Source organism: Lissotriton helveticus, chromosome 7 (assembly GCF_964261635.1).
Source record: "Lissotriton helveticus chromosome 7, aLisHel1.1, whole genome shotgun sequence".
Classification (NCBI taxonomy): Eukaryota; Metazoa; Chordata; class Amphibia; order Caudata; family Salamandridae; genus Lissotriton; species Lissotriton helveticus.
Genome location: NC_136068.1, coordinates 594,270,470 through 594,286,846, shown reverse-complemented (window position 1 = coordinate 594,286,846; position 16,377 = coordinate 594,270,470).

The window sequence follows — 16,377 nt, the reverse complement described above, 5'->3', positions numbered from 1 at the left end:
TCTCTAAGGGGAACTTGAGCTGGAAACCCATCTGCGCATGCGCGGGCTAGTTTCTGCCCAAACATTCACGTGCGCAGTACTGCTGCAGCTGAGTGGACTGTCACTCAAGCTGCAGCAGGCCCAGCCCCCCCTTCGCACTCCGGAAAAGTCGGGTGTCTCCCGCATTCCCGGCCGGCAGGTAGCGCAATCATTAAATATTTGCATTTTTATTGTAGCGACGACGCGGTGGGTCCATGGGACTTAGGGGGGCTACGCCCCTACGCCCCAATTGACGCACCACGCCTGCAGTTGATTCTGTGATTGTCATTTTCAATTTTGTTCAAGAAACCCTTTTTGAATCTAATTGGTGTATGAGGAGATTATGTCTTTGACACTACACCTGGAATCTGAAGGTAATTCCTAGCACCAAGCAAGACTTCCTGACATCTTCTGACATTTGCTGGGCTGTGACTACAATCCCTAGCATTTGTTGCCCTTCACTAGTATCTGGTTGAAGTCCATTATATATGATGGTTTTATGCTGGCCTGTGGTATCCCGGGAATCTGGTGGATATGTGTGTGATTTGGCAGACACCCCTGGCATCTGGTGGCCATCCTTGGCCCATAGTGGTCATCTCTGTCAAATCCCTCACATCCCTTGGTGACCATCTCTAGCATCTGGTTACAATACCAGGCATAATATAGGCATTCCTGGCATATGGTGGCAATCCAAACAAATGTTGGCCTTTACTGGTGCAGAGTAGCATATGATGATGGTATATGAATACACCAGTAATACTGGATGGTGAGTTTGAAGAAATGAAATAGCCCAATGTGGATACATAAATGAGCATTGCCCTCAGTAAATGCATCACTGGGAGATATGAGAACGGGACCCAGTGAAAGGATCTATTGAACAAGACGGACACTGCAGCGCATACATTTCCAGGTGGCAATGGTAGGTATAAAAATGGACGTGCAGTTTGTGGGACAGTGTGCCAGGGGACCAAGAACCCTAAGGCTGGTATCCTATCCTTTTTTTCTTTTTACAGGGTGACAGTTCTGGGGATCTCCACTCATAATGCAAAACATTATTAATAAAAATAGAGAAGGAAAACAAGCCAAAAAAGTCTTCCCTCTGTTAGGTTATGATCAATGTTAAGGAGATAACTGTGTACTCCAGAATATATGTAAATTAATCTGAATTTATGTATTTATTTGTGTAAACTGCTTTACGTTTGGAATAGAAATGTCATGCTTACAGATAATTGCGGTGCGTAACTTAAGAGGCAGTATGGACAACATAAACCCGAGTGGGAGATTGAGGCAAGGTACACTGATGCTATTTGTGAAGAGCAGACAAAAAGCAAGAGAACTCATAGTCATTTTTAGATTCAATTACATTAGGTCTCACTTCAGGGTAGTTTTCAACTCACTGTGAGTGAGAAGCAGACTCAGATCTCTGGGGCAGTTGGCTGTGGTTTTTGGAATGCAGAAGATATAGAGAACATAAAATCAGATGCACAAAGCATTTTTACGGTCACAAATGGCCCGATTTGCTCAATTACACAGGAACACTGCCTCCTCTTAAATGAACAAAAAAACCTTTCTTTTTAAAAGTGGTCCTCTTTGAGGGAAGCGGGATGCATTTAAAAAAATGTTTGCTTTATTAAAAAGCAATCAGAGACATGGTGGTCTGTTGACCCCAGCATGCCAACATGCCTGTGATGGCTGCGATTCCTAGGGGGTCGCAAATTGTGACCTACCTCATTAATATTCATGAGGTAGGTCAATTTGCATCCCACTAGGAATCAGTCATTTTAAAATAAAACCTTTTCTACATTTAGGATTAAGATTAACAAATAGCGATTTAGAAAAAATTGCTATTTAGAAATCATAATTCGAAATGTTTGTAAATCTGGCTCATAATCTGGAATGTGAACATTGTGGTTTTAGCCTGCCCAGAAAATTCTGATTTGTTGATCGTAAGCTCTGGGTGGCTGTGTTGTTAGTCAGTTTGTGGGCAAAGTCCTGGCCATTTTGAATACAATAGTGGGCAACTTCTGTGATCATGCCTCCTGCTGAAAACCATCCAATTTCATGGCAGACGGGAGTGGTGGGTGTATGCCTTCACAAGTTGCAAAGGGTTCTACTTGCAAAGTTACAAATCTTGTCCCATGGGAAGAAGGAATACTGCAGGGTTTCTAAACATTGGCTGTTGCAAACGTCTAAGTTGCTTACTAATATGAAATTGATTATTATCTTAACGGTATTGAAATGGAGACACTGGTGATTGTTTCTTATGTCTTAGTATTGTGCTGCAGTGGCAGGAGAATGGTGAAGGGTTGAATATGATGCCAAGGTTCCTAGTTAAGACGAGCAAACAAGCCGTGAGCGTGCACATTCCGAAACCGGAAGTTCAGGAGCGTCACGCCTGTCGTGGGGCAGGACTTCCGTCTTCTGCGAGAAGCCCGTGCCTACGGAGTAGATGGCCCATGAGCAGTGGTGACGCGGGGCTCCCCGGTGGCAGCAGAAGTCAGGAGTGGCGGCTGAGGCCGCTGATGCGGTAAGTGGGGCTTAATTGTGGGGGAGGGGGTGTGGGGGGAGGCGGCGGCGGCGTTGTGTGTGTGCGTCTGTGTGTGTGTATGTGTGTGCGTGCGTGGGGGGGCAGCGGTGGTGTGTGTGTGGTCTGTGTGTGTGTGTGTGTGCGTGGGGGGGCGGCGGCGGTGTGTGTGAATGTGTGTCTGTGTGTGCGTGTGTGTGCACATGTGTGTGTGCGTCTGTCTCTGTCTGTATGTGTATGTGCGTGTGTGCGTGCCTTCGGCCGGCCTCCGTAACGCTGTGTGTGTGTGGGACCCTAAGCGGCTCGTGCACCGGTCTGTCTCCCTTGGGAGGCAAAACAACAACAATAGTTCTCGCTGGCGAGACCTAAAAAAGAAAGTCCGAACGTTACGGAGAAAGTGGATAGATTTGGGGGCAGAATAGGAAGGGAATAGTCCAACTTGGCAATGAGGCAGTCGAGATATCCGATCTAAGAGCAGGTAGTAGGAAAGAAGAAGATTTGTGTGTCATCTTCATAAAGGCAGCAGGAGCCAAACGAGGAGATGAGATCACTAAGTGATGAGGTGCTGAGAGAATAGTTTTGTACCTAAGACTGATCCTGAAGGGGCTAAGATTGGTGGAAAAATCGATGGAGGTTTTATATATTGTTATTTTAATCTTTTTCATGTTGTTTGTTGTTTTCTCTTAAAGTGGGTGAGAGTGTGCATTGAAGTGTGGGTGGCGGATAAATTGTCAGTAGTTCTATGTTCAGGATTCAGTCGGATTTGGGTTAAAAAAGTATACGATTTTAATTTACCTGTTCTGATTAATCCCGGTAATTTGGATGTTACCCAATATGCTTCTAAATAAATGAGAATAATGTATGGTAGGAAAACTAATGTAGTTATGGAGAACTTTTAATTCTACTCAAGGAAACAGGGTGTGGAAGAATCTATTGAGGGTTATGTGTCACAATTAAGATTGTTAGCATCTACTAGTGATTTTGAGCATATTAGTTATGAACAGGTATTATGTGAGCAGATTCTAATTAAACAAATAATAAGAAGGTTCAAGAAAGACTTTGAACAAGAGAAGAGCAGATATGTCTCTTAACACAGCTATTTAAATAGTCAAAGCTATCGAACATTCCGATTCCGATCCGGGAAAAAAATCCGCCATACGATTCGTATTCGTAGCCGAATCCGTACAAATGGGAAACTACCGTCCGACCTCCGAATTCCGATCCATTTCCTTCGATTTCCGTACGATTATCAGCGAACCGTACGAACCACAGTCGTTGACCCGTACGAATAAGCCTTGTGAATACTACCGTACGATTCGTTACCAGGCCGAACAAACTCACAATTATGATTCGGTACGAAAAGCCTGACCGAGATTCGTACGGCCCAAAGTATTCACGCATTAACATTGATTCGTACGGAACATTCGCCTCACAGCAAGCGCCATCAATACATACTACACGTATACCCCTCGCCCAAGCCTACGCGAACCCCCCCACCCGCCATCGGCACGTCCAACTCAATCGCACGTACAAGTACCGCACGCACACCCCCAACAAGCCTACGCGAACCCCCCCACCCGCCAACGGCACGTCCAACTCAATCGCACGTACAAGTACCGCACGCACATCCCCCAACAAGCCTACGCGAACCCCCCCACCCGCCAACGGCACGTCCAACTCAATCGCACGTACAAGTACCGCACGCACACCCCCCAACAAGTCTACGCGAACCCCCCCACCCGCCAACGGCACGTCCAACTCAATCGCACGTACAAGTACCGCACGCACACCCCCCAACAAGCCTACGCGAACCCCCCCCACCCGCCAACGGCACGTCCAACTCAATCGCACGCACAAGTACAGCACGCACACACCCCCAACAAGCCTACGCGAACCCCCCACCCGCCAACGGCACGTCCAACTCAATCGCACGTACAAGTACCGCACGCACACCCCCCAACAAGCCTATGCGAACCCCCCCACCCGCCAACGGCCCATACAAGTCAATCGCACGTACAAATACCGCACGCACACATCCCCAACAAGCCTACGCGAACCCCCCCACCCGCCAACGGCCCGTACAAGTCAATCGCACGCACAAGTACCGCACGCACCCCCCCAACAAGCCTACGCGAACCCCCCCACCCGCCAACGGCACGTCCAACTCAATCGAACGTACAAGTACCGCACGCACACCCCCAACAAGCCTACGCGAACCCCCCCACCCGCCAACGGCACGTCCAACTCAATCGCACGCACAAGTACCGCACGCACACCCCCCCAACAAGCCTACGCGAACCCCCCCCACCCGCCAACGGCACGTCCAACTCAATCGCACGTACAAGTACCGCACGCACACCCCCAACAAGCCTACGCGAACCCCCCCACCCGCCAACGGCACGTCCAACTCAATCGCACGTACAAGTACCGCACGCACCCCCCCAACAAGCCTATGCGAACCCCCCACCACCAACGGCCCGTACAAGTCAATCGCACGCACAAGTACTGCACGCACCCCCCCAACAAGCCTACGTGAACACCCCCACTTGCCAACGGCACGTCCAACTCAATCGCACGTACAAGTACCGCACGCACACCCCCCAACAAGCCTACGCGAACGCCCCCACCCGCCAACGGCACGTCCAACTCAATCGCACGCACAAGTACCGCACGCACACCCCCCAACAAGCCTACCCGAACCCCCCCACCCGCCAACAGCACGTCCAACTCAATCGCACGTACAAGTACCGCACGCACACCCCCCCAACAAGCCTACGCGAACCCCCCACCCGCCAACGGCACGTCCAACTCAATCGCACGTACAAGTACCGCACGCACACCCCCCCAACAAGCCTACGCGAACCCCCCCACCCACCAACGGCACGTCCAACTCAATCGCACGTACAAGTACCGCATGCACACACCCCCAACAAGCCTACGCGAACCCCCCCACCCGCCAACGGCCCGTACAAGTCAATCGCACGCACAAGTACCGCACGCACACATAACGCCAACACCCAAACGACCACAAGGACCTTGCTAACGAGTCGCACTACAACACTGAACATGTCTCCTGTGTACACACCTTTGACAATCAATGTCCTGGTCACAGCCAAACAGCCAAACAGCCAAACAGAGGACAACACCAACACCCACCCCATATAACACACATACCACCAATTCAAAATAAGCCACACCCACCATTTGACCAATAAAAGGGTCCACACATACAACCCATCATCCTTTGCAACATACACATTCTTGTGAGGAAACAGAGAGCACACAAACAATTGCAGCCACATACCTTCACACATACACCCTATCTCATCTACACCCACACCACCCCCTTCCCAATCAGACCCACACACCCTCATTCATACACACCATCAACCCCTCAATTACATACACTCCACACCATGACCACACCCAAGAATCCAAAGTTCACTAACCCGGAGAATGAGATACTTACAGATGAAGTCATCAGAGTCGAGCCGCAGCTGTTTGGCGCATTGGTCAGACAGACCAGCATGGCAGAAAGAAGACGCCTGTGGGAGAGGATCGTAGACCGGGTCAATGCTGTTGCACCCATCAGGCGCACCAGTGGGGAATGCCAGAACAGGTGGTACGATCTGCGGAGGATGGTCAAGAAGAAGATGGACCAGGATTACGCCAATGCACACCACACTGGAGGCGGTGGTCCCCGCAGACCTCCTGTATACCATCCCTGGGAGGAGAAGGTCGTTGCCCTGCTGCCACCGGTGGGAGTACATGGAATAGAAGGAGCCGTTGAGTCTGGTGAGTGTACAAAAAACACAAGTTACATGTGTAGACTAACAACAGTGCCCAGCAGCATGGGGTGGGTGGGCATGAGTCCCAGCAGTACACTACCAAATGGGGGTAGTTGCAAGGGGGAGGCACAAAGGGTGGAATGTGTAGGGTAGGAGGCTGCTCTCATCCCATATGTCCCAGGGACACACACAAGCATAATGCCCAATGCACAGGGATAGGGAAATATCACACAAGATAGTAGACCACAGCTTCTAAAAATTTAAATTTTGCTGACACACCTTTCAGAGATGCATCATTTTGTGACACAGTAAGGCAGTGTAGCAAGAGAGAAAGCACAAACTACCTGTCTCCATCCCTGTCTCGCCCTCTCCCTCTGTTGCCCACTCCCACAGTCACCCTCTCCCACAGTCGCCCTCTCCCTCTGTCTCCCTCTCCCTCTGTCTCCCACTCCCTCTGTCGCCCTCTATCTCCCTCTGTCTCTGTCTCCCTCTCCCTCTGTCTCGGTCTCCCTCTGTCTCCCTCTCCCTCTGTCTCCCTCTGTCGCCCTCTCCCCCTGTCTCCCTCTCCCTCTCCCTCTGTCGCCCTCTCCCTCTGTCGCCCTCTGTCTCCCTCTGTCTCTGTCTCCCTCTGTCTCCCTCTCCCTCTCCCTCTGTCGCCCTCTGTCTCCCTCTGTCGCCCTCTGTCTCCCTCTGTCTCTGTCTCCCTCTCCCTCTGTCTCCCTCTCCCTCTGTCTCCCTCTCCCTCTGTCGCCCTCTGTCTCCCTCTGTCTCCCTCTGTCTCCCTCTGTCTCTGTCTCCCTCTCCCTCTGTCTCCCTCTCCCTCTGTCGCCCTCTCCCTCTGTCGCCCTCTGTCGCCCTCTGTCTCCCTCTGTCTCCCTCTGTCTCCCTCTGTCTCTATCAGTCAGTGTTCCTCCCTCTGTCACCTCAACGCACCTCCCTGGGGCACACACACAGTTGCACACAAGCACTGCACAGGCCTCACAAACACCATAGAGCAGAATGTTAAGGGATGTCTCACAAGTACCAGCAGTCATCTGGTATGTGCCTGCAAGACACCCACCATTTGCAGTCAACACTGTACTGTGTCAGGACACACATCTCGGAAAGCTCTGTAGTACACAATGGGCACAGGTGTAGGCAGCACAAGTCCCTCCTGTGATCATTACAAACACAAACACCATGACAAGGTCACACATCCTGTGCACCAACACAAATCCACGAATATGGCAGCATGCCACATGAGGGGACAGCCAAATCATGAACAATGGACGCTTGCAATTCACAAGCAAAGTAATAGCATGCCCTGTTGTACACACCCCTTACAGAAACTCATCCCCTGGGGACAGGCATTGAATTGCAACACTGTCCCAATTGTCATGTACCACAACAAAACACTCACTCATATGAATATGCATACAACTCATACATGCACATAGCAGAAGCTCCAGTCGATTGTGCCTCTCAAACAATGCACGTGCCCCATCTCATGAACTTTGTGGATGCACTTAAGTACCAACATGGACATGGGTATTGACAAGGTGATGCATCTTAGAGAAGTGCCAAGTTCTAAAGCCATGATCTAGAAGTGGGTGTACAGGTCCAGGGGTGTTGGCATTGTTTGGCCAGCACGGAACAGCAAAAGACATCCAAAGTAGTAGATGACATGCTAAATAATGATGCTCTGTCTCTTACATCAACATGCTGCATCTAAACTCTGTGCATGCTTGACGCAGACATAAGGATTTACACCGTATCCTGGATGTAGCGTGAAACTGAGCAATGCTTAACACGTGTGGTGCCGCCAACACAAGACACAGCAATGGCTGTGTCAGTCATTGTCAAGAAATTGGAAGAATGTAAATACCCCATCGTACATTTCATTTTTCTACCACTACATACACAACTGAACAATGTCAACAATGTAAAGCTTGTGGAACTGTGATGCTGATAATGGATAACTAAACAACATGTCACTTGATAGTGCCTTAACAGTGTCTGTCTCTCCCACACACAGGGCAACGTGCGGAGCTCCCCCCCAGCCAGGGGGGACAAGGATCCCAGTCCCAGGCTCAGCAGGACCCAGACCCCACCGCCAGCGCCGTCCCTCAACGCACTGTGGGTGACCCCAACCAACCTGGCTCCTCTGGATCCCAAACCCCTGCAGCAACTGTACCAGCTACATCTCAGCCAACCACCGGACCCATCCCCACCACATCCCAGCAGACAGGTCAGAGCCCTGCCCATGATTCACAAGAGAGCCAGTCTGAAAATGAGGGACACCCTTTGTCGGGCGCCCCTGAGGTTGGTGACAACCTCCACCCTGCCAACACTCGGGGGCTTGTCGATCGGATGTGCCCACAAGCGCAGGCCGTGCTCATGTGGGTCAGGGTGGTGGGAGTGGCTGAAGGCGGAGGCGAGAATCTGGACAGTCAGCTGCAGCACCCGGTATGCCTGAACTCGCTAACATCCTGGAGGCATACCGGCGGGACACCAGGGAGATAAGCCAGCTTGCGGAGGCCCTCAACCAGGTCAGACAACAGCAGGCAGAGCAAATAGCCAGGCAAGACCTGCATTATGGACGGGTGGAGGCACACCAGGCTCAGCTCTTGATGGTGCATCGGGACATTTGCCATATGCTACGTCAGATGGCTGCCAACATGCAGCCCCCTCCCTGTGTCACAAGGCCAGCAACATCACGGCAAAGTGCAACACCAGCCACAGGGAGGGAGGAGGAGGAGGAGGAACCCTCTGACGTAGCGTCCCATGCACCGTCCATGCCTGCACATGAGGGTCCCCCAAGGAAGGTGGGTCGTCCACGGCGAAGACGTTGAGGGCCAGTGGGCCATGGACATCTCCCAGGACACTGGACCTGGCATATTGCCCCTGGGTGCAACAGCATCCCCTATGAGACTCTCCCACATGGACTTGCTGGTCACAGTCTGCCCAGTGATGTCAGGCACTGTGGCCTGGACTCTGTTTACTGAAACTGTAAGGCATCTCATCTCCAGCAGTGAACTTTGGATTCCACCCCTTTCTGTACAGCACCTATTCACGTTTCCTGCACAAGATCACCCAATAAATATTCTAAACCTCATACGCATTTGGTGAGTAATCTTTGAAACAGCATAAATTTATATGTGTGTGCAAATGTAAAAAATGCAAGGGTATACAACAAACAGCAGTCATCCACTCACTTGGATCAGAATCTGAGTGAGGACACACATTGGTCAGAAATTCCCAACAACTACATACATGGATGGTAAGACACACCTGTGTGGGACAGTAAATGCTGGAGGGGGGTTTGAATCCCAATACTGCTACCACAGGCAGGCCCAGGAGAGTCACTTTGAGGTGTACATATCAGTGTCACAAAAGTAGTAGTCCACGTAGGGAGTACCTACAACTGTGTCCTCAGGTATGTGAGCTACCATCAGCATGATGCATTACTGTGTATGTGATGAATGGCACACAGGATAAGGGTGGCAGGACAGACTGTGGGCAATGGGCTGTAGCACTCTACACAAGCACACCTGATTAGGTGACCTACCCCTATGGAGCTACAAGTACTATACTACTGTAATGGGAGCAACGCATACAGAACAACTACACACGTCTGACAAATACCTACACCAGAACGGGAAAATCACACCACACCCAAGAGACAGGGTCATGGTGTGTGTCCCATGTGGCAACTTGACTGACTGTGACAGCAATGTTGAAGTGGTGTGAGCAGGTTGTGTACTGGCACGTGACTGTAAGCTATCAGTTTTTTGCTCTAGTGGTGTTGACAAGGTAACACAGTACAATATTGTGCCTATGTAAGGTGTGTGTGTGGTGGACACGGCACATGACCTGGTGGTACGTAGACCCAATGTCATGTGAATCTGCATAGTCGTGCCAGTATGTGTTGCACACACAGGCATAGCAGCAGCAATGGCTGAGTTCCAAGCATTGTGATAGCAAGAGGGTGAATGTCTGGTGTTGTCTGTGTGTAGGTGGCAGGAGCATGCTCTATTAATGGATGGAAGGAGGGTCATCCTGTAGGTGTCTGTGTTCCTGGATAGTGTGCGCTGCATGGTGGCTGTGTATGCAGCAGCAGCAATGAGTGAAGACATGACGGCAGGAGGGGTGTGACAAATTGCTAAACAAACACATAACACAAGGGCATCGTCAAGGCAAAAAGTGACATGTGGATGTGAATGCAGGAGTGTCTGCCTCACTCAGGGTCACTGACAATAAAATGGCACAGTAATCACCACAGATCACAGTCACTGGATCAGGGCCCTTACGGACAAGTGGGGCACAAGACACACAGCGTCAGCAGGTGTAGACAACACCTACTGTGTTCAAAGCCAAACAGCAGCGACAAAGCCATCTACCTCACACACAACATAGTATTCTATCCTTCACAAACCCCATGCGTGTGGTCACTATACAGGTACACACATAACAAGCATGAGCTAACTACATGCCAAATAGTATAGATGCACATTAGAAGGACATGTGTGTTGACCCCAAGGCGGCACAATATTCTGTAGGAGTCAGACGTCATGCACAACATGATTATTTACATTGTGAGCCCATGGATCATTAACAAACATACATGTGCATTGTCAAGAAGTCCAAATTACACTATTCATGATGTCACCTGTAATGCCGCATTACTATTACCCCTAAGGCTGTCAAGGACTGGCCGTACCTTTCTTCATCAGAGTGGTGTGATGCTCAAAGGGTTCCACCTCCAAATAGCCCCTTGGTCTGAGTACAAACGACAGACACAAAAGGGTGATCAGGCGAGGGAAGGAGAGGATGGGAACTGCTGGGAGGGAGACCTGAAACAGAGGCAAATAAGCATTAGGAGTACATTCTCATGTCACTGACACTTCAAAAACCTCATTTGCTACACTGTACCAGTCACACCTGTGAAGTGTACTGACTGGAGAAAATTTATGATGAGTAATCATGCCATCACATGAGATCCGATGCTGTGACACAGACACATAAAAACTAGGACAGTCTGTCATACATTAGAGTCATGTATAACGCTCACAAGTGAGCTACCATGCAAATAGATCAATGTTGTTAAAACTCATTCACTGGCTCAGATGAGGTGGACCTTACAAACAAATGGAAACATATGGAAATGCAACTTACGCTAACTGTAATGTCTGTATCTGATATTGGTTACCCATAAGGGCCATGTAGGCAAACTTGACCTCATCCACAACAGCTGTAAGTATCACATATGATGAGGAAGCTAATGACCGACATGCAATGAAGGCACTCTGTAGCCAGTCTTTTGATGTGTCAAGTATGCATTACTATGCAAAACATGATATGCAGGTAGAAGAAATATTAAGTGCAAGTGATGTCCATCCAAGCTACATAATCATACCCTACCATTGCACAGTAATGCTGCAGGGGACCAGAGATTCATGTGAATGACCGCACTCCACTGGTGCAACACAATAAATCACATATGCATCATCCCAACATTTTATTTTGTCATGCTAAACATACATGGCATCATGTGAATCAAAACAGAACTGCTACTCACTGTGAAGGCTGGCGTAGCAGTATTCTCAACCTGCACTGAGGTAACGACATGACAGTGACATGATATACTGCTACAAGGGGCAATGCATCCATGTAAACTGATTCACAGGACAGTTGTCTTAACATGTGGAACATACACTGGGCCACACCCACACCACATGGTTTCATGGTAATCAAACTGGACTGGCCCACAAGCTGGAGGTGAGGATCCAGTCACATTCTAATGCACACAGTGAGGCTGCAATCCCCCACAGAGTCCGTGGTTGTGACCTCTGACACAATGTCAAGCCATGGTATGTGCAATGTTGCAGTGGCAATGTCTACACACATTGATGCATTCACCAGAGTATCAAAATACAACAGATGACAGAAGGGGTGACTATCCTGTCATGGGAGTGGCCATACATGTCATAAGTAACATAATGGAGTTGCATGTATGCAAGGTCACACTACATGCACATGAACATGTACCACACGTTTCTACACATACCAACGCTAAACAGCCTCATATGAGTCCTTACCCAAATTGACTTCTCCACATGTCCAAGCATGCTCCGTTGATGTGGCTGACGTTGCAATCATAATGAGCAATAGCAGGATGACCACGATGACCCCAACGGACAACAGGCAGAGCGAGCTGTGGATGAGAGTGGCACACAAGGGGTCAAGTTCTGTATAATGTCATTTTGGCAATGTCTGTTGAATAGCCAGATGTACTATAACACCTGTACATTCCAAGTGCACACATAGCACGTATGTGTGTTGCATTACAACTGCACGTGTGACACTGCACAACACACATCCAAGTGACCTTGCATACAGTCTGTTGCATACACAGCATGCTACCCATGCAACTCTATAGTCCATCTTTTACATAAAAGATGATATGACTCACCATCATGAAAAGAAGTTGCTGATGAGGTGACCGCGGATGTCATCTTCACCCTCCTCGTCACTGGCATCCTGGCCAAGGCCTTCATCCTCAACGGGCGGATTTTACAGCTCATCAGGATCAAGGTAGAGTGGCACGGCCTTCTCCACTGCCATGTTGTGTAGCATGCAGCACACGGTGAAGATGTCACACACCTTGCGTGGGCTGTATTGGAGGGCTCCGCCTGTCTTGTCCAGGCACCTGAACCGGCTCTTCAGGAGTCCAAAGGTTCGTTCGATCACCCGCCTGGTCTTCCCATGAGCATTGTTGTAACGCTGGTCTGCAGCTGTCCTGGGGTTGCGTAGCGGAGTCATTAGCCACGGCATGTTTGGATATCCAGCGTCTCCTGCAAATTGACATCATGTACAAGAGTGATTCATATGATGCAGATCATGAAGTTGTGACATACTGACATACAGAGCTGACAGTGTATACTCACCAATTAGCCATGCCCGGTGGTTGTGCAGCTGCAGCATCATCTGTGGTACCCTGCTACGCCTCATGATGAAAGCATCGTGGCACGATCCTGGAAAACGTGCACAAACATGTGAGATAATCATGTTGGCAAGACACACCACCAGGGCATTTATCGAGTGGTAGTGTTTCCTGTTGCGATACGCTTGCTCCTGAGCCTGTGGTGGCACCAGAGTAACATGTGTACCATCAATTGCACCAATTACATGTGGCATGCGGCCCAGGGCATAGAATTCCCCCTTGACATCTGTCAACTCTTCTGGAGTAGGGAATGTAATGAATTCATCAAGGTGGAGCAACATTGCTCCCAAAACATCACCCAATACCCGGCTAAACATAGTCTGAGATATCCCTCCCACATCAGCTATGGTAAATTGGAACGTACCTGTGGCAAAGAAATGGAGGGCTGCCATCACCTTTACCTTGGGTGTCAGTGCAGTTGGATACCTGTGGCGTGGTTGTAGGTGAGCCTCAAGCCTGTCCGTCAGGTCCTTGATCAACTGTCTGGTGAAGCGATATCGACGGATGCAATTGCGCTCCCTCATGGCTTCCAAGTCAGGCAACGGCCTTTCCAGAGGGGGTGCCCTGCAAAACACAATTAGTCCAAAATATCTTCAACTGTCTGACTAAGACAATAACAATGTACATGGCACAAGCAACACTGCTTCAAATAATCTAGACAATTTGGAGTGTGGCGTGGGATACACACTGATGTAACGTGTGCCAGCTCCCAGCCACTCCTCCGTGGAAAATAAAAGACCTGTAGTGTGTGGAATGGATATGACATGCATACAAACGATCTGATGGATAGGTCTTAGTGAGCATGACAATGTATCATGTCAGTGACACACGTCATGTCAATGTCAGTAGGAGGTTATCTGCACATCCAGACGGCTGACTGCAATACACACACACACACCACATGTGCCATCATTTGCACTGTTCTGCCTTAGTCATGTTGCGGTGTGTACTTTCAGTTACAATTACATAACCATCATCATGCAGCATAAATGTTTGATTTGTCACTAATGGTCTGTGATGCCATCACACATATGAACGGGTCATTAACACACGTGGCATGGTGTGCGTACATTAGTAACCCTGCCATCACAGCAAGGACACAACATAGATGCTCCTACAGCAGATGTACAGAACTGTATGGACTAGTTACTTACCTTTTGTAACCAAATATCTGTAAGGAACAGTAGTCAGTAGCATATTGCCAACTTTCAATACATACCAAGCTTTGGACAAATTAGCCTCCCTGGGTGCCATCGATCTGACCAGTGAGTCGGGGCTATCCAGGCCACACCGGAACAAAACCAGTGTCGCGGATTGGCATCCGACAAGGGCGTGGCCAAGTATTGCCCGTACCTACAACGCACACACTGGCAGCAGTTACACAACCATATCCCACAGAGAGTGTGGGTAGCGGGCAAAGATGCATGTGATGTTGGAAGACATCACTCCCAGACTCAGGGAGGATGATGACATCTTTGCGTAGTGCTTGTACCTCTTGGATACCCTCTACAGCGGAGCAAACGGGAATGTGGTCTGTGGTTTTGAGGCCTGGATGCACATGCTCTCTGGGGTGGGGTGGGAGGACAGGGAACATGGTCAGTCCAGGGAGGGGTGTGGGGGTCTGACAACGTGCCTATCTACAGCCAAACATGCTGCGTGGCTGTACATGCTTGCCAATATACATACAGTACATTCATCAAGATAGGCCTGCAGAGGCTCAGTGTAGCGTTAGTGTAGTTTAAGGACCTCAGTGACGAGTTGGTCCTCACGGCAGCAACGGGGAGATGAAGGGCCATGGTTCCGGCCGCCCACATAAACACAACACTGTACGTTGCCCACTCATCCAAAGACACGTTTGGAGTAGAGACATCACCAGTGTCTGGCAAGGTGTCCAGACCACTCGCATCCCCCAGTCCAACTGTCCTGTTGTCTTGGGACTGACACTCACGTGCCAGTGGGTCTTCATGACCCTCCCAATACTCATTAACACCCATTGTAATGAGGTGTGCCCGGATCATTGAATTTTAACTTCCCATGCAGCATTAACAGCGGTGTTCTGCCACACAGTTACCACGGCGGAGCCGTACAGTGTGTGGTATCGGGGCCAGCACCACCCGAGAACGGCGCCGCGGCTGACACCTGGGGGATATTTGCCAGTGAGGTTGTGAGTTGAACCAGCGGGGACCAGGATGAACATTCCGATCCTGTCTGTCACAGCGGTTCTGGGACGTATGCGCCGCCTGCGTCTGTGACTCAGCGAGTGATGGCGTCAGGGGCAAATCAACAGAGGCGCTACTGCCCCCAGACGGGTACGCTGGGCCAGAAGTTGACGCTTAGTCCGTTGGTGGGGTGAGGGACATCATGGACATGAGGAAGTGCACTTACTCCTCCCGTGTCACATGCAGGGCAGGGACCGGAGGTCGTGGTGCTGGCTACGACGGCTGCAATTCTGACGGAGCCGTGTGTTCGGTGTCACCCTAATCCCATGCAGCATTGCACTTGCATCGTGATGATTTGTTATTGCAATTACATATCTCTGACTTCTTTGGGTTACCTAACGAGTTTGCCCTGGAGGACTGATGTCAAAATAAGGGGCTCTGATGTCTCCACACCCACCCACATGCACTCGTCCTACGTCCGGACCATGAGCTATTGTGGTGCAGTGCCGACTGCTGGAGTCTGAGTGGCTTGTGGGACCAATCACACCTGGATTCATATGTCTGGTCCCGCCAGTCGGAGCAGCTCTTGTTGTTGTGCCTGACGTGAAAACCGTGGAGACACAGACGGTGAGGGTCAGTCACCAACATGAGTCGTTTGAATTCCTCACAGGCTTTGAAAATGACATCCCTATTGGCACCGTCCTGAGTCTGACAATCAAAGCTAAATGGTCAGAAGTGTTTGTACTATGATTTTGGGTACAAAATGTGTAAGCTTACACTTATACCGGACCTGCGCTGGTGTTGTGAAAAAAGAGGACCTGACGTGTGCACGCAGAGGTGACGTATGACTACTCAGACAACGTCATCACGGCACACACAACGCCAATGACACTTGCAGAGCCGCAG